At 37.5% G+C, this 22,371-nt stretch overlaps 1 protein-coding gene across 4 annotated transcripts in view; it reads left to right on the top strand.

Moving 5' to 3' along the window:
- Positions 1–22,371, top strand: part of LOC132915996 (lachesin-like) — a 480,024-nt gene that overhangs the window by 23,558 nt on the left and 434,095 nt on the right. The gene's annotated exons all lie outside the window — the stretch shown is intronic.

Raw genomic sequence — 22,371 nt, 5'->3', positions numbered from 1 at the left:
CGGTCAGAATGGATTTGGGAGTCAAGACATATCCCACGGTGTCCAACGTTGTCCAGCGTTGTCCAGCGTTGTCCAACGTTGTCCAACGGTGTCCAACGGTGTCCAACGGTGTCCAACGGTGTCCAACGGTGTCCAGCGGTGTCCAACGGTGTCCAGCGGTGTCCAACGGTGTCCAACGGTGTCCAACGGTGTCCAACGGTGTCCCACGGTGTCCCTTGCCGGTGTTGCCTTCGATTAAACTGCACTTGTTTCTTCAATTCCATGAATACGGCGTTGATTCCTTGCCTTTGAGTAGACACGAAGAATTACATTCCATCTATAGACGTTCAATAGTTACACTTTGCATTGCCACTAATTTTATACAAATTAATGATTTAATTGTTATAAATAAATGCTTTAAATGTTGTTAATTAACAGTTTAAATGTTATAAATTAGTGGTTTAAATATTATAAATTAATAGCTTAAATGTTGTCAATTAATAGTTTAAATGTTATAAATTAATGGTTTAAATGTAATAAATTAATGGCTTAAATGTTTTTAATTAATAGCTTAAATGTTGTTAATTAATAGTTTAAATGTTATAAGTTAATAGTTTAAATGTTGTTAATTAATGGCTTAAATGTTATTAATCAATAGTTTAGATGTTGACAATTAATAGTTTAAATGTTATCAGTTGACTATTTAATTCGTAACAGCTCTTCTCTTTCGATCTTCGCGGTGCGGAAGTTCACACACAAATGAGCTCGCGCGCGAGTCGCATCTTCTTTATATACTGGATGCCATGCACTTGAAAAAATCCCGGAAGGTGAATCTAACATAAACAACGGTTTGTTGGTGTCATAAAAGGTGGTTTTTCCATTAAAACGCAATTAAATCTAATAATCTTTTAATTTTTATTCTAAATTGACGCCTTCAACAACATTTTATAACAACCATTTTTTATAATTATAATAGTTTTTGCGAGCTAAAACTAAATTCACTCTTCTGTGATATTAGTTTGTAATTTAGAACTTTGTTAATTTATATTGAATGTCGATTTATGATGGAAATAATTGTACTATATAGTCAAACTGTTATAAATTAAGTGCATAGTTATTTTTAATTAATGGGGGCGTATTGTTATAAATTAGAAAGTTTATTTGTTAAAAATTAATGGGGTAATTGTTTTAGATTAATTTAGTTTAATTTTCATACATTAAAAGTTTAACTATAAGAAATTAATAGATTAAATGTTGTAAATTAATAGTTTGATTGTTATAAATTAGTGATTTTTATTTTATAAATGAATAATATGAATGTTGTAGATTAATAGCGCAAATGTTAGAAATTGATAATTTAATGAATTAAAGTCGGAAAAATCTATTTTAAGTTTTTCGGTAAATTGTTCAGTTTTCAACAGTTCCTACAATTTTATCAAATTAATCAAATTAATATTTAATACTTCGTATTATTCCACGAATATAGTCAGAATATTTGCTTCATAAATAAATTGTAAATGCGATAAATGCACTTCTTTCCTATGTTAGAGTTTTCTTAGAGCAGTCTTTTAATCTTTTCCTTTTAACGCTAAAAAAGCACGTTACGATCATAAAAACTAAAGGCTGATATCCCAATATTTTTATTGTTTTATTGAATATTATGTAAGGTTTGAAAAAACGATATATTTCCGAAATCCACCTGGTAAACAGAATGTCCACTTTCCCAATGACCACCAGGTAAATATGAAATATGAATAAATCTCTTGCTATGTAAAGTTCGAGATCGCACAAATTAGGTTTGCACTTTTTATGCACAGCCTGTTCGCTTCCTCAATATCATACCCTTCCTTTTAAACGAAATTTCTCAAATATTATGACTGTTTCTAAATAATTTCGAGTTACACAAAGAAGGCAAAAGCATTGGCGAAGAGTATCGTAAATTTTTCTTTCCAAATAAACACTGCATCGTATTCGTTGCCATGTTTTAGTCATTTTCAAGCAAGAGGCTGGAGCAGTTTTCAGGCTCTTTTTACAAGAAAGCGGAAGACATATCAAACATCCATTGTAATTTTTTGTGGACACTCGCGAACGGGACTATCGCAGTCTATGTTTCTAAATACCATGGTCTTCTTCTCTGTGACTTGTACGAGATAAACGTACGAGGTAGGAGGTAATAAAAAAAGGTATTTTGATCGATTTTTAATTTTCAATAATTAAGAAAGAAAGTCGTAAAGGCAATTTTTTATTCTTGATTTTCGTTTTATTTCGGCTTGAAGAATCGCCCCTGAAATTCCTTGACACCTGTAGCCGAACACCCTGTATACAGAGTGTCCTATTTTATTCTATAAATGGATTCATCTAGGACAATATCGACGTTCTTCGTGGTGAATACTCGAAGTTTCATTCACCTTATTGACAAGATGTATATTTTCAGCATTACCCGGCTATGCGTTTATGATGTAAAATGATCTTGTTTAATTTACCTAAAAACTTTAATAAGCGTTACTTACTCGAACTTTAAACTTTTATGTCCGTTAGCTCCTGCAAGAAAATCGATGACTATTATTAGTCACGTTTCTATAAGGAAATCGTGGAACCTTTATTTACAATCTCTGTCTATTTAATGTTTTATTAATTTGTTAGTAACTTGCTTAATATATCAATTAATAAAGAGACTCGTTCATTCGCCGCAGGAATATACCACAAATAATAGTAACTTCTGCGATGAATTAAAGAAATCGTATCTGTAACATCACTATTTTCTACTTTTTAATTTGTCAAGTTTACCAATGTGACTCCTACACGGATCAAATATAAAAATGATATAATAGTCACACAAGGAACGACTTACGTCAGTCTCTTTTACCACTGATTTTTACACCAAACTATAGAATTCAACGCTTCGTTTATTATTCCCGCGGCATTAGGAAAATAGATTAATTCAATAGACAGTTAAAAAGAAAAAACAGATATAAAATACACCGAAGCATATGTTTTATTAAATTTTGCTTCACGAATACAAACACACTCATGCAAATATACGTAAGTACGTTATTTAATGGAGCCTCGAGCGAAAATTGTTGAAACCCCGTATCGTCTCTTACCCCCTTATTTTAACTCGTCGAATAGCGTTCCGCTCGTCGAACAGGGATAGTGGTGCACGAGCATTTCAAACGGTCTTCCGCGGTGTGTCGTGCAACTTAGACGGCCTTGTTAGATCGGAATCATTAAAACGAGAATGCTCGAGGAGTCGGTGATTGTGTGGGTGGCTGGCACACGGTCGCGAGCACACGCTGACGAAGAAAAGAAAAAAAAAACACGTAGAGACAACTCGTTGGCTTTCGTCTCGCGAGCTGCGGGCAATAAACACTCTTTTTCCCGAGCAAACAATGCAGTGACACGGGGCGAAAAATTAACGAGGCGCGGGCCAAATTCAAACTCATCTCCATCCTTCTATTCCCTCTTCGCGTCGCGACGCCTTCCTGACCCTCGATCCCACGCTGTCGTTACTTCTCTCTGTGCTCGAGAAAGTATATATACGGACCCGATGTAACGCGACGCATCGCCATCTGGATGAGGATATGTCGAAATGCAGTAACTCACGGATATATTAGAACCCTTATAGAAACCTTTTCTGACATCAGCACTAGGACGAGATCGAATGCTTGGGGTCTACTACTAATCAGGTCGGTTACCGATCTAATCCTGCCCAACTTGAATTTAGAATTTCTTCGATAAAGGATAATACTCGGTTAAAATAACGAGGATGTATAGCAGATGATACGAACTATGCTAAAAAGATTGCAAAGTGTGTGATCTAAGCAGAGGAAATGTACATGTTATACTGTATGTCAGCGTATTCGTAGAAAAATATGGTAATCATCTTTGAACGATTCATCCCTTTGAAATTTGTCTCCAACTATACCGATAAAGTTCTGATCTGATACAATTGCGTGTTCGTTCTATATATAAGCTGCCCTGAATTATTATCAAGAAACTGAGAAATGTTGGAAACTTTGGATGGTCGTAACTCGATAAACAGAAGCCGTATGCACGTGAACGGTTGATGCATGCATATATCAGAGAGCACGTATGTACAATCGAGTTGGTGAATCTACGATAGATGCGGGTATACGTCCGATCGGCCATTACGAGCAATTTCAAACGGGCAGGTAAGCCTGTTGACCAAGCAGGGACTCGTAATTACATCGCCAATTTGCCGAACGTTCGTTGACGAAGCGACTGTTGGACGTGACGTTAAAGATGAGATAGCGAGAGTTAAGCGTTGGATTACGTCCGTTTACGGGGCAGCCGATAATAACGCGAGTCGAGTCTCGCGGTATTTCTGCTTTTGTATTATTTTCGCATCAATTGATGGCTGCCTGGTGTTCATTGTTCTCAGCAATCCGCGATGCACAGCCCCGTATCTCGTCGAGAATATCGGCGAAACAATTAATTGGCGAGTTTGCGTTAGAAACGATGCGACGCGAGAGAGGTTACACCCGGATCTCCCTTGACCCCTCTGTGTCCAGTGGTGATCGTTGCATATTGTAATTAAATTTCGGATCGATAGGTGTCACCGTTCGGAGTTAACTCGCCGAACAGAATTCCTGTTTTTTAATTGATTTCCCTCAAATGAATACCCTCTCCTTTTTCTACCTGTTTTTGTTTTCCATTGTTGACCGTTAAATCGGAATTTCCCCTCCACCGGAAACCATGGCGATTCTTGTTCCGTTACGAGTTCTATGACACGTTAGTTCGCTTTGTTGAGAGACGATAGACAGGAAAAATCGCTTCAAAGCGGACATTTAATGGAATCAGAATATTTCGACATAATGGCAAGGTATCGATAAAATGAATTACTTTCGTGGTACACTTAAGCTATTAACCCTTTGCACTTTCAGTTATATTCAACGTTTTATCGTGACTAGCTTAGGTTTAATGGATGTAAGGCGAAAGATGTTTCATAATTTCATTATGATTACAGATTTTCATAACTAGTGATACGTCTACGTTAATACGTATATTGCTATTAAATCGAGTAACCAGAACGATTTACGAAAGTTACGCGCGTAGTCTGGAACAATAGGAACTGCAAGTTGGAGATTCTGGCGGAATCGAGCTCAAAGAAGGTGGAAAAGTCGGCGGTTCGCATCGTTCGATAAGTGATAACGTAGTTGTCGTCCTCGACTGTTTGGCCCTGTTTCGCGACACGGATCCGCGATCCTTTGAAGACAGGAGCCGCGGGAGTATATCTGAGAGATGTAAGAAGATCGTAACCGACGATGTAGTTGGGCCCGCAGATATAGGTTGCCAGGCTCTATATATCTTTATCTCGGTCGGGATTGCATTGTTAGCACGAAGCGCATTGTTTGAACGGTGACGCGAGGCCTCGGGCGACCAATCAGCATTCGCGCTGGCCGTGCCTTATCAAAGATTTCTACCACCTCCTGCAGGGCTTAAATCAACCCGTCCCAAAGCTTTTCTCTCAAACCCCCCTTTCTATCGTTTTCTCTCAGTTTGTGGAACTTCGTTTCCGTGGTTGCAACGTCACCGAACTTAGCTATCTGTAAAAACAGATCGACCCTAATTGTCAATCCTTGGCCAGTTTCTAACGAATTGCAGCACGTTGCGCGACTGGCTTCGACGTTTTTTTACCTAGTTTCGTTGCGATTATCCGATCAACCGCTGTTCCGTTTTCCGTCCGTTCTGTTTCTGTCGGTTCTTATCGCATCCCAGACTCAGTTTGCTCCGATTGTAACAGGCGCGTTTAGTCTCTCTCTTCCTCCTTTTTTTCTCTCCTGTCGTTGGTGACGTTGTTGAAACACCGCTCGTGTTCGTTCGGTGTGTGATTAGTACGATCTGGATTTCTAGTTTCACGATGGAATTTGCCTCGTAGGGTGGAACTCGGAGACTCGCTTCGTCCAGTTATTACATCGCGATTGGAGTCTTCTATCGGTGAATGTTTCCCTATAAATTACGTGTCTCATCGTATAGACAATCGGTGTTGTTCGGTTGGATACAAATTTGCGTAGAAATTGCGTGTTCATTTTCCCGTCCAATTTATAGTTCCTCTGCTATGGTCTTCAAATATAAAATTTATTTACGCCTGTCCTAAATGTACTACATCTGCTATATTGGGACTGGTAGTATACGTGTTGTACACGACTTACCATCGAGGCCTGGAAACTTTGAGACGTTTTAATTCTCGGCGATCTGGATCACTTTTTAAGCACGTCTCTTCCTAAGGTCACGTCTCGGTTTCTCGAGGTACAACGAACCTCGCGCATCGTTCTCATACAAACTCGCTACCCGTACCACAGAGAATAAAAGTGTTGCCGATGCATAAACCGCCGCCTTTGGTATTGTTCTCCAGCCAGAGAGATGGCTAACTAGGCGGTTATTGTGACCGTTGTGAAAAAAGATATCGATGCAAGTTGGGCGCTAGCCTGCCGTGCCTTTGTCGTTGTTTTCATTCGAACGAAGTCCCCGAGTTTCCTTCGAGAGCCTGGCGTTCGTTAACAACGCCGCACGGGTTCGAGGGTGTTATTGTGTTTCGCTTCTCATCGCGTTCAAAGGTGAACTGGCGTTCGAGGAAAACTCGTTGCCCCGTCGCGATGTGCCCTGTAGCAGAGATTTATTCTGAGAAGAAACGATCGTGACGTTTTTAACGTTTTAACGACGGTTTTAACGTGCAGGCATTTCTTTGCCTCGAGTTTGATAAAAATTTGCGATTTTACGCGGTTGTATAGAAAGCGTGATTCCAAGGTTTGATCGAAGAAGTTGGTCGAATATTAGGTCGTTCCATAAGAGACTTTACGTTCTCATACATTTCCGTAGTATTATGATACTTACAAAGACTGAGGTAGATCTGAAAAATGAAGATTAGCAAACGTTCGAGAATTAAATGAGGTTTCTTCTTCGAAAAGCTGCACTGTAAAGAATCCACATACTCGATGTTTCGATAACAAACTCATCTATTTGGTATAATTAACTTGCAAATAGTTTCAACAAGTTTTTACTATGTGCAACTTTGCACGAATACGAAATTCTGAAAGATCAATTCCAAAGATAAATCATTCCCTTCGTAATTTAGATTCATTTTCATGTTTGATATGAAACCAGCAGATGGCTCGATACTTCGTACTATGTTCTACCTTCTTGATTATTTTTTAATTTTTCTTCAGAATAATCGGTAACATTTTGACGCAAAATATACCGCCATTGCATCAAAGTTCTTTATTAGATTAAATTTCTTTGTAGTATTTTGTAGAGGTCGAAATAGATAAAAATTCGTCTTTGCAAAGTCTAGGGAATAAAGTGGACAACGTAATAACTGTCGATTATATTTTATTATTCTATCTAATGTGGTTTCGCAGTTACACGATGAACTAGAATTTCTTTTCAATTTGTTACTATTCATCACTTCTGTGTCAATGTTAATTTCGCTAGTTATCGTTTGATTTTGCTTTAGAAATTGGAAATGTAAAATAAGAGTCGACGTTGTAATTTTTATTTGATCGATGAAAATTTCTGAGATTTTGAAAGAACGTATTAATCGATGTTCTTTGATAATTCAATGTATAAACTAGTTTACGGCTTTGATATTGAATATTGATTGGAATTTCATTATGATTTCATGAAGCTTGACTGAGCAAAGCTGGAATGTGCGTGTAATAGACGGAGGGAATTCGCGGCATCCTTATATGTTCCGTGAAAGCTAACGAGCGTATTGTGTGTGCTTTAAAGTAGGTTAATGAATTTAGGATTTCGAAATATGTCTATTAATTATTACTGTTTATTGTAAGTATAATTATTATAACGAAGTTCGTGGGATTAAAGATCCCTCTACAGGCAGAAATTGATTAACCGAGGTTGATTAAGATTTGTTGACAATCTCTTAAAATCAATTTAAATTAATGAATTCTCTTTTTTGATATCGTGGTTACGAAAGGTATTTCGAACGATTGGTTTAGCATTTTTTCTTTCATTTATATCTGCCAACCTTACAGAATTTGAAGAAATTAACGCATTTATAGCACTGTGATAAACTCGTGCTTTTTTTAACTCTCAAAGGCTACCACGGAAATTTATCGTAGCACAACTTTCTTTAAATAAAGAAATTACTAAAGTTGAGCAAGTGAGATTCAAAATTGTGTTATTATTTAATAGTAGGCGAAGAGCAGAAAACGCACGGGAGGAATTGTCATAAACGATAGGCTTTAAAGATTAAATCACGCAATTTTTCTTCGTGTTCCTCATTGGTCCTCGTAATAGTTCCTTATGAACTATTTCTTATTCTAATACGTCTTTTATACTTTGATAAAACAATATGTAAATTATTCTATGCTTTTCAATAACGTTGCGTTTATGAAAATTTTTACCATTATTTTACCGTTTCATCCTTGTTGGATTAATACGATGCTATTCCTGCTTTCATTTTGAAAAAGATATCCCGTTTCTTTTTTTTTCTTTACGAATGTCTTGCAGATGGCCCGGCTCATAGATACATCCGTGGCAATATAAGATATCCTGGAAAATGTGTCGAAGCTTTGGTAGATTTATTGCGTTGAGGATGGTATAGATCATATTGGAGTCTCGGAGAGAAAAGTAGTAGGATTTGAAATTAAACTTTGCGGGAGAAGTAAGCTCGAGATATTAAATTAAACTTTCATCGGAGGCAGCATGTTTCATTCTAACTTCGTTGATCATCCTTCGATGATAAGACGCTTTTCATTTACAATTAAAAAGCAAAAGAATATTACAAATATCATATAATATTTCCTGCAGCTTCTATGTCTTTCGTATACTACTTCTTTTTCTTTTCTTAATATCTTTCGCTAAGAGTCTCGAAAAACTTCCAAGGTAAATAGAATATTTTGTAAAGTATATCGGAAAAGTGCTAGAAATTTCTAGGAAGTCTGGTTAAGGAAGAAGTTGTTGATGCATTGAATTTTTATTGAATCGATCAGAATTTTCTACCGACGTATAAGCTTAATTTTTAAAATACATTTATGTCATTTTTCTTGATAAAAATTGTAACTACAAGTAGAGAGGCATGTAAATATCTCGATAAATGTTTCAGAATAAATTTCGAATTTTTGTCTAATATCAAAATTGCATATAGTCTTGCTTCGTATAAAGTTTTCCTCTCGTTTAATTATATGTATATTAATTTCTCAGATTAAAAGAAATTCGCAACGCTGATTTATTGTATAAAATGATTACCAACTGCTCGTCTTAGAATGCGACGATCTTAGAGAAATCCGAATTTCACATCTCTTAAGCAAAGTATTACGTCAAACTGTCATCTATAATTATTCTTAATTATATCAAACTTTGTACCACGAGAAATGACAAAATAGATCGTTAAAGTCATATATTAGAACGGTCGGTGCGATCAAAATGGTCGATTTGAAATTTTTCATGAAATTTTATACATTCATAATGGTATATTTCTGGACTTGTATATCACAAACTCACATACACACACTAGTAAAACTATCGGAGCAATCAATTTGTAACTTGTCATAAAAGTTTTATAGACTTGTAACAGATTTTTTTAAAAGTATATAAACAAAAGCTTCTTTTATTCCTTACAGTTCCCTCCCATTTTGTTTTCTCTCGCAATACTTTTATATTCTAGTAATCGCCAGTTCTACCGTTAATTCCGTCCAATATTTTCAACACAAACACCTTATTCACCAAAAAATAACACGTTTCACGCGTGTGTTACATTTTGCGACACTTTGATCGCGAGCAGTGGGGCCGAGATGGAAGGCGTTCGTGCCCTTCGCGAATGTTTATCGAGAATTTAGTCTCACAATGGAGAAACGCGACGCATTATATTACGCTGAGCTGTTCCGCGAAATCCGTGGATCATCTCGTGCACCGGAACATATCGTGGTATAAGCGAGCAAAGCGCTCTGTACTTTTACGAGACGTAAATCGAGGAGGAAAAAGCTCAAATACGAGAAAGAAAAGACAAAGAAAGAAAGAAGAAAGTGGAAATAAGAAAAGAAAAGGAAGAAGAGGAGACAAATCAAAGGGTAATGTACGCCGATTCTTCGCGATAAAAGTAAAAGGAACTCTGATCTAGGTTTAAAACGAAAAGCTGTTTCGTTCGATTCGGCGGCAACGAAATAACTCTGTTGCTGGCGAGCATAATATTTTCTTCCGGCTAATCCGACTCCGTGAATACGCGAGAATGCGCTTGCACGTACATAGGTGTATTTGTAAAAGCTGTAGATTCATGGGGACTATCGCCTGTGTTACATGGTAGAGGGATGCGCGAGAGCGTGAAAAATCGATGGATGGTTTTGTGCTGGCGAAGTTTTTACATTGAAACGAGCCAGGGCCAGTTTCCGAACAAAGTTTCGCAAGTTCGATGGATTCGAGACAATGGGAGACGATCGCGATGCTTGATCGAGGAACTCTGCGATGCTCCAATGTATCCGAATGATATGCATTTTAGCCCGAGTTCGTGTTTGTTTAGCTTTTCTTGTTTCTTCTTCCCTTTCTATGGACAGCTTTTTAGTATCTTTGTATACGATGTATTCGAGGATTTAACAGCTAAACTCTGCAGGCGCAAGTTACGAGTCTATGGTTTCTAATATATTCATTTTTACGCCACTCGACTTTTACGTGAAATGATTTCAAGGAAGAATGATGTACCTTACTAGTATCGGATTGGTTCATTGGTTTACTCATAGAGTAAAAATTCAATATTTCACTGTTGTCAGTTTCGTATCGTCAGGAACGGTGAACATTTTGAAATGTTTGCGGTAAATATTGTGCAGTTCGTATATATATTTTTTTTTCACTTCTGGTTTAAACTTTATCGATGTAACCACGAAACTCGTGTCTGATTGCGGTACTCGTGAAATGTCGATAGAACATGTAGATTTCCTATAAATATCGAAATACTTTTGCGAACCACTATGTATATTCTTTTATTTTTCTTTAAATATCTGCGAAGTTGCTACTTAACCGTATCCAGTATTTGTCACGTGCACGTACAGCTCAGAAAGGAATTTATACGAACAAATTTTTTATCGCATGAAAAGGTATAAGCGGTTTATCATATAAATAGGATTTCGTACGAGATTTGCCCGTGAAACGAAAAAAAAACTTGTCGAGTGAGAGAGTGAGAGAGAGAGAGAGAGAGAGAGACGAAGGGGGAGAAAACGAGAAGTAAAATAGGGTAACAAAAAGAGATGTCAGGTAAAGTGAACACGACAAATCACAGAGTTAATACTTACAGGACGGATGCGGCTATACTTTAGTTAGGGTAGTAAGTTGCCACAGCAATTCCTCGGTGTTCTTGAGTGCGCCCTATTGAAGATGTGCAGCCCGATTTAAGCAACGTTGGTGTTTTACGTTTCGACGAAGTCACGATGGCAATTAACGTTCTTGACCCAGTTCATTCATTTATCGACATTGTTGCTGTCCGAAAACACAGAATAACGACACAATTTGAACCGGTGTTTGAGAAAACTTTGACTTTAACTGCTTCAGTTGCAGTTTTTTAACAGCCTCGGTTTTTTTCTCTCGGTTTTTGTACGATTTTTTATCCAGTCGTGGCGAAAGAGAGTTACCAACGAAAATCTATCCGTGATACGTGAATATTTCTGAAATTATGTTCTATCACGGCAGAATTGAGATTGCGTTGAATTGTTTGAATGGAGTTCCGCATGGTCGATAAACAGAATACGTTGCAAACAAGGGAATTTGGATTTCGAGATCCGCAACAATTTTACGGCAACTTTTTAAATAGATCTCCATCGATCCAAAGGTGTAGACAGTCGCCCTGTGACAATCGTGACGTATCATTTTTATACGCACTGTGCATATTGCCATCATCCACGATTTCAAGCTACGTTGCTTTGCAGTTGCATAAATTATCAATTTAAACATTACTGTCTTCGCTATACTTCGCTTTTGTTAAATTCGTCTCGATCTTTTCTACCATATTTAAAGCAAACGTCATATACTTAACAGAAGATTAACCAGTCTATTTTTAATTTTATTATTAAAAAATATATATCTGAAGTTTGTTTAGAAAATAATAAACTATCAGAGTTTGCTACCAACACTGTGAACGTTCATGTTTTATTCGAACGCGATATCAGAACGTAGAAGGACGTAGAATCGCACGAAATCAATGGATCGGTGGGAATGTTAAATATTTGTCGCAGGTATTGGAAAGTGCGTTGGGTTAAGCGATGCAGGTGTGACGTTCGTTTGAAAAGGAAGCATGTAGAAAGCAGGAAACAGAGACGCTTGTTTCGATGACAGGTTATTGGCACTCGAAGTTTCGCGCACGATCCTCACTGTTTTTCTCGAATTCTCTCTTTGCGATCGATCTTTGATTATCGTCCGCTTCTTCCGCCAGCCAATCGTTGGCTGTCGCCGTGGAATGCAATTGCTGCCGACCTCGATGGGAATTGCTAACGATTCACCAACGAACGAATTATTTTTCAATCTATAGTATCAGTTTATTCCAATTCTAGTTTTGAATATTCCATCTTCGATACCGAATCCGGTTATTTATAAATACAGTGAATTTCATAGTCGGTTATATTCGAAATAGCCGATTCAGATAAGACACGACGCGTTAAAGACGTCTATTTTATGCAAAATCTCACGTCTGTTTTAATATTCTCAGATCGTAGATTATGGCTACAGCAAAATAATATATATGTATATATTATTTTAAGAAAGATACGACATTTAAATGACACGATGAATTTCGACCGAAGAATGTTTTATTAGATAATCAATTTTATAATGTAATTATTATTCTCTATACGTTGAGTTTCATAACTGTAAAGTTACACACAAAATTCGCTATTATTCTCAAACTTTAGTTTCTTTTTCATTCTCCTCTTTTGTCTCTCTCTTTACTTTTCTCGAAATCTCCATTAAGATCTCTTCCTCGTTTGTTTCTTTATCTTCTTTTGATTAATCTTTCGCGTATCGCGAGATCTATGCTAATAGATTGCCGATTAATTTTCATATTAGTACAGTGATTTTAATTTCGCGATCGAACGAACAGCAAACGAAACCGATCGGAACACCGGTCGAAAAGCGACATAGAAATAATTTCAGTCGGTCAGATTTCGCTCGAGACTTTAATTAAACGTCGCGCGGAGTTTACTTTCATTGATCTGGCCGTGCAGCACTTTACCATACTTTACGAGCAGCAGCTTTCAATAGCCCATCACCTCGGGTGGCTACTCATCGGCGTGGAAAGTATATTCGAATACCTTTAATGCGCTTTGAAGGAAAATCGATGCACGGGTGAAAAGAGGTCTGCCTGCTTCGACCGCCCCTTTCATCATCCTCGCTTTCCTCCGCTACCCTACTGTATCGTCGGTTTCCTTATTCAATTCAAGAGCCACTCTATTTGTACCGAAACAATCCGAAAGAAATAAAATAATTGAGAATCGGGCCCGGGAAATATCGATGTCCCATTATAAAGTGGAAACTGATATTCAGAACTGATATAATTGGAGGAACGTATTTGTGCGGACTCAGGCGGACGCTTGCGGTCAGATTATTGTAATATTTTCAATCGTTTATCTTTGTTTCAATAACTCTGAATACTTCGAATAACAACTACTCGTTCATACAATAAGAAATTTTATAGCTTATAGCATTAGAATAGTCTCTGTCCTCATCAATATATTGTACATATACAACCTCAAGAAATACGGAAACTTTGTAAAGCGTGTTCGATTTGTAATAACAATATGTAAATTTTATCAAAATATACAAATCAACGAGGAATTATTGATCAAAAACAACACTTACTATCTTCTCATAGGATCATAGGCTATCGGTACGTAAAAATTATCTATTAATAATATCTTTTACTATTTGCTGTACATACATGTATGTACTACATACGTTTGCAATTTAAATATCACGGGTTGTGTCGACACTAGAAATTTTTTTATCACTTTCGAAGATCCTTATTAATATGTCTTATGATAAAAAAATTAAAGAATCTAAAGATAAAGATATTATCACGTAATGAAATACTTCTACAAGGTTCGACAATTGGAAACGTCAGCTCCATTAATGAATATTAGCTCTCAGAAATCAATTTATTCGGATTATAATACTACGGACTATAATACGAGCTGATTATATGTAATAAAATTACTGTGCTTCAACTTGATTGCAATTTAGTAATTAAAATTCGTCTCGTCATAAAATCAAGCAAGTGTCGGAACGCTTTTAAGCGATAGCGTGTGTCGACAAAAATTGCTTAGCAATGTGTATCAAGGAAAATCGCCATTTCTCATAAGGTACAGTTTCGAAGCGTTTTGTCCGCAATTTCTTCTGGACCAAGCGAATCTCCGTAGGAGGATGTGAATTACTTCACATGGAAGGACGTTTTTCTTCATTCACGTTGATAGCCTGTTTCTATTTCATGCGTTCTTCCCTTCGCCGTAAATTCGACGCGAAGAAACACGCGGGCGTTTCATTAAACCGTGGAAACCGTTGAGACGTCGATGGCAAAGAGCGGACCGGTGCTCACGAACGTTTCGTCTCGAGCTGGCGGGATATTTCGTGAACGCACGGATTCTCGCTTGCGACCAGAGAAACGATAGCATCCACGCGGAGCACAACTAGGCCTGGCGGTGAAATTAAGTGAATTTATCTTGTGGCCGCAATAATCAGACGTCGTTAGTTACAACCAGCGTTACCTATCCAGCTGTTTTCTTCTAAGTAGCGGGAGATAGAGGAAGACAGAGGGAGAAAGACGGTGCGGCGTGAGTTATATTGTCACTGGCAGGAACAAACAGAGATAGAACGAGGCAACGAACAGATAAGGGTGTGTGTTTGCTCCCGGGAGAAAGGGGTAACTAGGTAAAAAGGAAGAAGCGCGAGAGCAAAGAAAACAGCGAGCCGCAAGATGGAGAGAGACGAAGGGAGATTGAATGAGATGGAAAGAGATGGAAAGCCGCAAGTTTCCAACCAGTTTGTGTCCCTGACGACGAAGGCATACGCTAAAAGGAGAGGAGTAGTTAGGAGCAGGGGGAATAGCAGGGGGTGTCTTAATCTTCCTGGTGAATTTATGGGCAAGTTGTTTAGGGGATGTTTAGTTGCACTTAATCTGTAACTGCTACACTTAGCTACACGAGCGTTACTACCCTGCCACAGAGTAGTTCTATCTATGCCTTCATTTCCTATTCTTTTCACCGTGTCTCCTTCCATCTCTCACCTTTGTTCTTCCTATTCCCATAATGATTCTTTCGAAAACACGTGTTAGACGTACTTAGTCGCCCGTTGATGAGTCTCGAACTAACGAAATCACTTTCCACCCTATTCTATTTCGCTATACGCTTATTTCTCTCGAGCAACGCCGTTTTTCTCACCTTGCCACGTTCAGGCGCGCGTTTACCTCGTAGCCGCGGTAAATACCCTGAGGAGGAGGTCGACCGTAAGACGCGTAATCTTAATACTGTCGTCCATTGCATATATTTACGCTCGTCGCGGCGAAAAATTCTCTCGCGGAAAGTTTTCTCATTTACGCTTGTGAAATCGCCGAGTCGTAATGGCGGAATTACTTTGCGCGGCGTAAGGATTTCTTTTCTCGCTACGACGTTCCTGCATCCTCGTTGCCGGCTTTGCAGATCGCGGTATTTTTCCCCTCGCTTTCGTCCTATTTCTATCTCTGAATCAACGACGATCAAAATTCGCACGTAATCGCGTTACGCTCTTTCAACCACGTGCTCTTGAGAGTTTGATGATTTTTCTAAACCTTCTATTCAATTTTATATCTTTCGTAGATTAAAAATACTTTTCCGATTCGCTTTTAAGGAAACCGACGTGGTAAGTAGAGTATGATGAAACATGGTAAATACGATAGTAGTTAGACTGTTATCGGCCTGTTATTTGAATATTAGAAAAAAAAAAGAAGGAAAGAAAATGAATGACGAGTATGCTTGCTTGATATGGCCTGCTTCCACTTCAAGAATTAGAATGTTCGCTATCAAGAATATTTGCATCGATTTAATGCTTCTTCTAGGTTAAAAGTACTATTTATACATAGCTTTTAATACAGTAATATGTTAAATCGACCGAGATGATGAATGGCGAGTTTGTCTGACCGATATTGTCTAATTCTACTTTTTAAGAGCCCGAGTATTTGCTATCAGAAATCAAGAGCTTAAGATACCACGAATTATTTCTAGTGGAACATTAAACATTGTATTAATAATTCATAATACTAATTCATATACTGACCACTATTCGCTAATTCATATATTGCTCGTATTATGTACATGAGTTATTAGAATAATCTTTTAGATGATTCGAAATATTTCCTAAAATATTTGAAATATTTCCAACATTTTCTCTGAATAATATTACTTTATTCCATTCGACTCTTTTCATCTTTCTCTTACTCTTACCATTTGCAATCAAATAGTTTCACAGTTTTCATATTTCGCGTCTCCGGTTACTTCATAAATTTTACCATGATAAATGAAGCTTTTCAAGGTGGTATCAAAAGAAGCGGTTATATTTTACGAGAATCTACGTTAACGACGCGCATGGTGTTTGATTCGGAGACCTGCTTGAACTCATTAAGTGTGATTCGCTTGACCGCACCGTTCTAAGAAACGTTTCCAAGGGGGTATTTCCTTCCTTGGTATTTTGCTCGTCGTCTTGGACGAAATTAAAGACAGGGGACGGGTTTGTCCGGGGGTTAATTAAGTAAACTACCATTCCGAAGATGCCGTTTTGCTTTTTGTTCGCATCTCGAACCGATGAAGTGCGAGAGGTGCGAAGGACTAGTCTTGTTTGTTGAATATTCTCATCTTAATTAATTGATGGCGATTGTCGAGGTAAAATATCGCGAGGACTCAATTAATGGAACATTTGTAAAACGCATTTCTCATCACGCGTTCGCGGTTATGAACATATAATATTAATCACAGAGAGGAAGAGAAAGAGAGAGAGGTTTTGCAGACGTGTAGCAATCTTGAAAATAAATAGTAATTACTAAACGAGTGTTTAGTTGGGTCGTAAATCAATTTTAAGGATGATAGATTAAGATGAAAATAGGTGCCTACTTTTTGATGAATATTTGTGATAATTTTTCTTGTACAAATGCATATAAATACATATGAGTATTGGAAATTTAAAGGCACAAGAAGTCACAGAGTGCAGGAAATATATGCAAAGACGTACATATAAAGTATCTAAACTATTTATTGAAATACATATCTATTGAGTGAAATAAATCTTTAATTAGGTTTCGTATTTTTAGTTATATACATATATAATATACATATGTATATATGTATATACATAATGTTAATCATATATTGTCGACAAGATAAATAAAAATTGTAAACTAGTTGCAAGTCGTAGGTTGACTAAATTTTCTTTGAAATTTCTCGACAGGATAATGCATTCAATAGTTGGAGTTTCTTTTGTTAAAAAACTCTCTACATTAAGTAACGATTATTTCCGCACATTGTCCACTACCTGGTGTAACATTCCTAAGTCATTCTGTCGAAAAGCGGAAAAATCAAAATGCAAATTAAATAAAGTTTTGCAATTACGTCGGCGATGTTACTTGCAATTAAAATAACTATCAACGTGACGCCTTTTCCCCTGTTACAGCAAACGTGATATTTTTTTCAAATTATTTGACACTTTTCTCTTTCAAAGAACGTTATAAAATTCACTTCGTGAGAGTTTTTTGGCGCGGATTAATACGAAATGACGCACGCGTGAAATTTCTTGTGAATTGCATTTCAAAAGTCTGGCTGGTCATTTAGAGAGAGACTATTTCTCACGGTAACCACGGTGAGGTCATTTATCTAAATTACACGGATTCAGGTACTAAGATTAAACGTTTTAAATGCATTAAAATGAATAATGAGCGGGTATCTCGCATTTGGCGGAGAAACGGCCAACGTAAGTGTACTACCAACATTTTTAAGCGGGTAGCGGTAACATGTGTTTTGAAAGGTGAAACGTACTCTCGAAAAGGTACTTGGCAGTAGATGGAACCTAGATCCCGGTTATAGAAGGGAAATGGGAACGGATGAAAAATTGGAGCCACCGCATCCTTGGAAATGTTTGAATTATCACTTAGGGCCTCTTTCTTCGTTTCCTAAAAATTCCAATCGTTTTAATTACACGAATTCCGTTCTTCCTCTATCTTACCGATTCGTCCTCTTCCTCTATTCCTACAATTAACGATATTAACTTCTTGCTTCTCGGTCTTCGCGAAGTCTTCGAGATAAATGCAAACTCTGTCGTCTGTTTCATCTCTTTAGCAAAGGGATACGCTGCATAGATAATGTAAGTACTTGTCGGATTAATTTGCATTTTCATCTCATCTGCGACGTGTTTTGTCCGGGGATAGGGGAGAAAAATTTAATTACAGAGTTTTCTGTATCGCGGCCTAAGTACGTATCTGTTAAATCCTAGTCATATCTCTGCCAGCGTTCTCTTTCTCCTTTTTAACTAAATGGCACGAAGCAAATGTACGACTACGCTCCGAAGCGAAGAAGCGTTACAAAGAGGGTAGCAAACATTGCTCGAAAATTTACAAATTTTCATTCAACGGTCTTTCCAATTCTTAATCCTACGCGTTAGAAAGCTTTCTTTCCCAACGATCAGTTAAGAAACAAATAGCGCAATATCAAGTAAAATCCACGGTATCCGTTCGTTCTGAACCTCCATCCGATCGAACGAAGTCCCTTAAGTACTCTAACCGATGTGTTTTCATTTGGACGAATGAAATTGCGCGAGACAGAATGCCTGGAAACGAACGACGAAAACCGAATTAATCCTATACTGGGAATTTTCTATTGATTCTACCGAGATATATGTAATTTTGTCTGCTACACTAGATTAGCCGCGTAGTAATGACACAAGTATACGAGTATTAGTGTGTGGAAGTATATACGTGCGTATATACAGCGTCTCGTAAAACAGATGAATGCAACTGTTCCGTTAGTAGTTTGGTATAGAAAATGGTGAGACAAAGAGGGCTGAGACGCGTGCAAATGTACATCGACGATCTTGTAAATCGCATATGAAATAAATCTGAAATTATTTTAATATCAATTCTAAGTGTAATCTAAGTGTTCCTATACATTTATTTCGGCGATTAAGATTCACAATTCTCAACAGATTGAGAAGAGTCACGCATCGAATCAGAATGGCTTTAAAATTGCACTAAGGCGCGCGCGCGCTAATACGCGGTTGCTTATGGATTTGCATATGACCCAGTGACGGTTGACAAAGCTGGTGGCGTTGTTCAATAGGATCATGGAAACCGGAATCTAGTTGTCCGATACGAGGTCGCTTTAGTATGTTAGCCACGTAGAAATTCGTGTTTTCCGTTTCCTTATCGGACCAGGTCCGAGTCCCTTTGGTCAGCCACGTTACGATAGGAGTAACGTTTCTTCGTGTTTTCCTTCTCGCAGAGCCGAGAATATACGCGCGGCAGTTTCCTCGTGTCTTTGTCGCGCGACTTCGGAAACGATATGATGCCACGTCTTAAAATAATTGTCGGATTGTTTCGGATAGCGATCGGGAAATGGAACGGATGTCACGAACGAAACTCTTCGATCCAGCTTTATCCTCTGTTACGGATAGCCTGGCACGAATCGAAGAAATTGAAAACGGAAGCGATGACGTATCGCGAGACGCGTCTTAGACTTGCTTTTAACCAAACACCGGTATATTCCATATTGGACGTGAGTCGGATTGACAGATTGGATTCGATTCGAACGCTTTCGTCGCAATCTTGTCGAAAAGTTTTTTTCGAGTAAAAAAACAAGGAGGCAGAAAATTGAAAATGAAATTAGTATTGGAAAAGAATTTCTCACGCCTCCAAGTCGCTTCATGTGCTTAGCCGAAAACCCGTAAATATTACGACGAGACTGCCGATACTACAATTTTAATAAACAGCGAGGATAATGTTGCTTACGACACCACTTTTGCTGTCATAAGAATTAATGACATCTTCTAAAGTTGTTTGCTTGTTATATTGATCCGTGGTGCTTCGTATCAAACGAAGATTTTATCGTACAGAATACACAGCCTAAACAAGATACATAAATTATGCAACGTGCAAGGAACAGTTGCTGTTATAAAATGAAACTTTGCCTCTCATAACCGTATCTGATGAGAACGTCGTTTTATATGCAAATTTGTGACAAGCTAATGAACTCCCTCTATATCTTGCTGTGCTCTAGAAAAGAACGAAATTATCGGCAGATGGAATTTTCGATCCGGTTTCCTCCGGCTAATATTTCGCGTTATCCTAGCAGCCCACTAATAGCACAATAATTCTTAATTGTTTCATGTTCGTTCCCTAACGTTTCAAACGAATCATCTAAAATCTGTTGAATTAAATTACAACGGTATTTAAAAACATTTATTCCAACAATATTTACGTTAGAAATAGTTATTGTACAAATATCTTGTTCGATCTACTGTTCGAATAAAAAGAAAGAAAATTTCCAATTGCAAGCATATTTTCGTAATACCAACAAGATTTCATATCGAAAATTACCAATTCCTTCCGTGAATTGCGTAATTTAATAAAAGAGTCGTGAGCAAATTGCGATAATTTTACTTAATAAACTTCCTTATCGAGTTGATACGCGATTTGCCGTGTTCTTACACGATGGCTAATAACCGAACACATTATCAAAAACTTCCTTTATCTGGTTTGTTCGCCCAATAGAAGTTGCCTGCCAGTTTAAGTTCTTACCGTCTCAGTAAAGTGCATATCTTCGCTTAAGAAGTGGAAAGTTATTTAACTTAAGCGATATGATTCGATACTTCGATTCTTCACAGTGCAAGTTAAATAAAATTCATCGGAAACTTTGTTACTGACACATATTCCCCGCGAGAAAATTCTTCCCATCTGCGAAACTTCCGGCTATTTGTTTTACTTTGCTTTCGTCACGAGCATCGGGAGTTACAAATGGAGGGGCAACCGAGGATGTAACTTCTTCCCTCTCTTTGTTCTGCGAAAATAGCGAGTCCTGCGTGCGTATCCTTGCAACTTCGGTAAATAAAATGACAACGTAAACGGAAAGAAATTCTTCGACGACGACGATGAAGAATTACCGCGACTTTTTACTCGCAAAAATACGACGTTTCGGAAGATGAGAGCCGGAAACATGAAAATAAGAATTTGCTTATAATTCTTCACGTTGCAAAATTAATTTTTCAATATGAAACAAGTTATCGGAACACGTGGAACTTTTAAAGTTAAAGTTACAAGAAGAACAAGTTGGCTTGATAAATAATCTCTGAGATAAAAATTGCATATCGCAGTTACGTGAATTTTTGTATGACAACTTACAATTGAAAAAATGACAGTTCTATGCTTTTTTTCTCGTGACATGCCTCGACTGTAATTTATTCGTCTGGTCTCGCATCCCAGATACATATATCCGAGCTGATTCGACTCTTTCGAGCAACTGTTTGCTAAGGCTCGAACTTCAGCACGGCTTAGTCAGGCTAGTTTATGAATAACGAAATACCTGGAAAACTTCTCGACACGTAGTTCTGGCAGGATGCCGAAAGGAATGAGGTTAACGCTCGAAAAACGTTTCATTTATGGAATAATTCGGCATGAGTTATGCGCCGGATTCCTAACAGTTAATTATTAAAGCAGTGAAACAAATTGATCTTTGAAATAGTTCAGAGCATCCTTTTTGTACAAGTATTTTTTCTGTTATTTGTAGCGCTATGACATATTTCCTGCTGCTCGACATTATTATTCACTGGAAAATTTCGCAAACTATTCATGTTACAGAAGTCTATAATTTCCAACTCGCTATTTGCATCTCTACGTACATACTGTCCGCGCTATTGATATAGTAATTGTTATAGTTTAAAGGAAAGTGTAACTATAAACTTTCGATAATATTATCGAAATAATAATTAACGTTTCTTTAAAATATCCTTAAATTTCTACATCGATATTCTGATCAATTTAAAATTCAAGGAATACAATTCAAAGAACATGATCGTTGTTTATTGGTAAAAGTCGGTTTATCGGACGATGTTAGATAAGAGAAGAAATAACATGGTCTAAAAATTGTCAAAGTTGCGTAAGACAGTCCTGCTACGAAAATTCAAATTTGGGTTGCAGATGACAGAGAGAGAGGAGAAAGTAAGATTTTCCTCAAAACGAATGTCATTGTACAGGTTCGTGGTAGATTGTAAAATATAATACGAAAGATGGTAGTACGATGACATTTTATAAGGATATCGACGTGAACACGACGATACATCCTCCAGTTTTGTATGTACATATATATGTACGTAGAATGTACATTGGTTGCGCGGACTTCGTTATTTCGCATCTTCGTTGTATATCTTGGTATC

Source organism: Bombus pascuorum, chromosome 1 (assembly GCF_905332965.1).
Source record: "Bombus pascuorum chromosome 1, iyBomPasc1.1, whole genome shotgun sequence".
NCBI classification, from domain to species: Eukaryota; Metazoa; Arthropoda; class Insecta; order Hymenoptera; family Apidae; genus Bombus; species Bombus pascuorum.
This window is presented reverse-complemented; position numbering and strand designations above follow the sequence as displayed.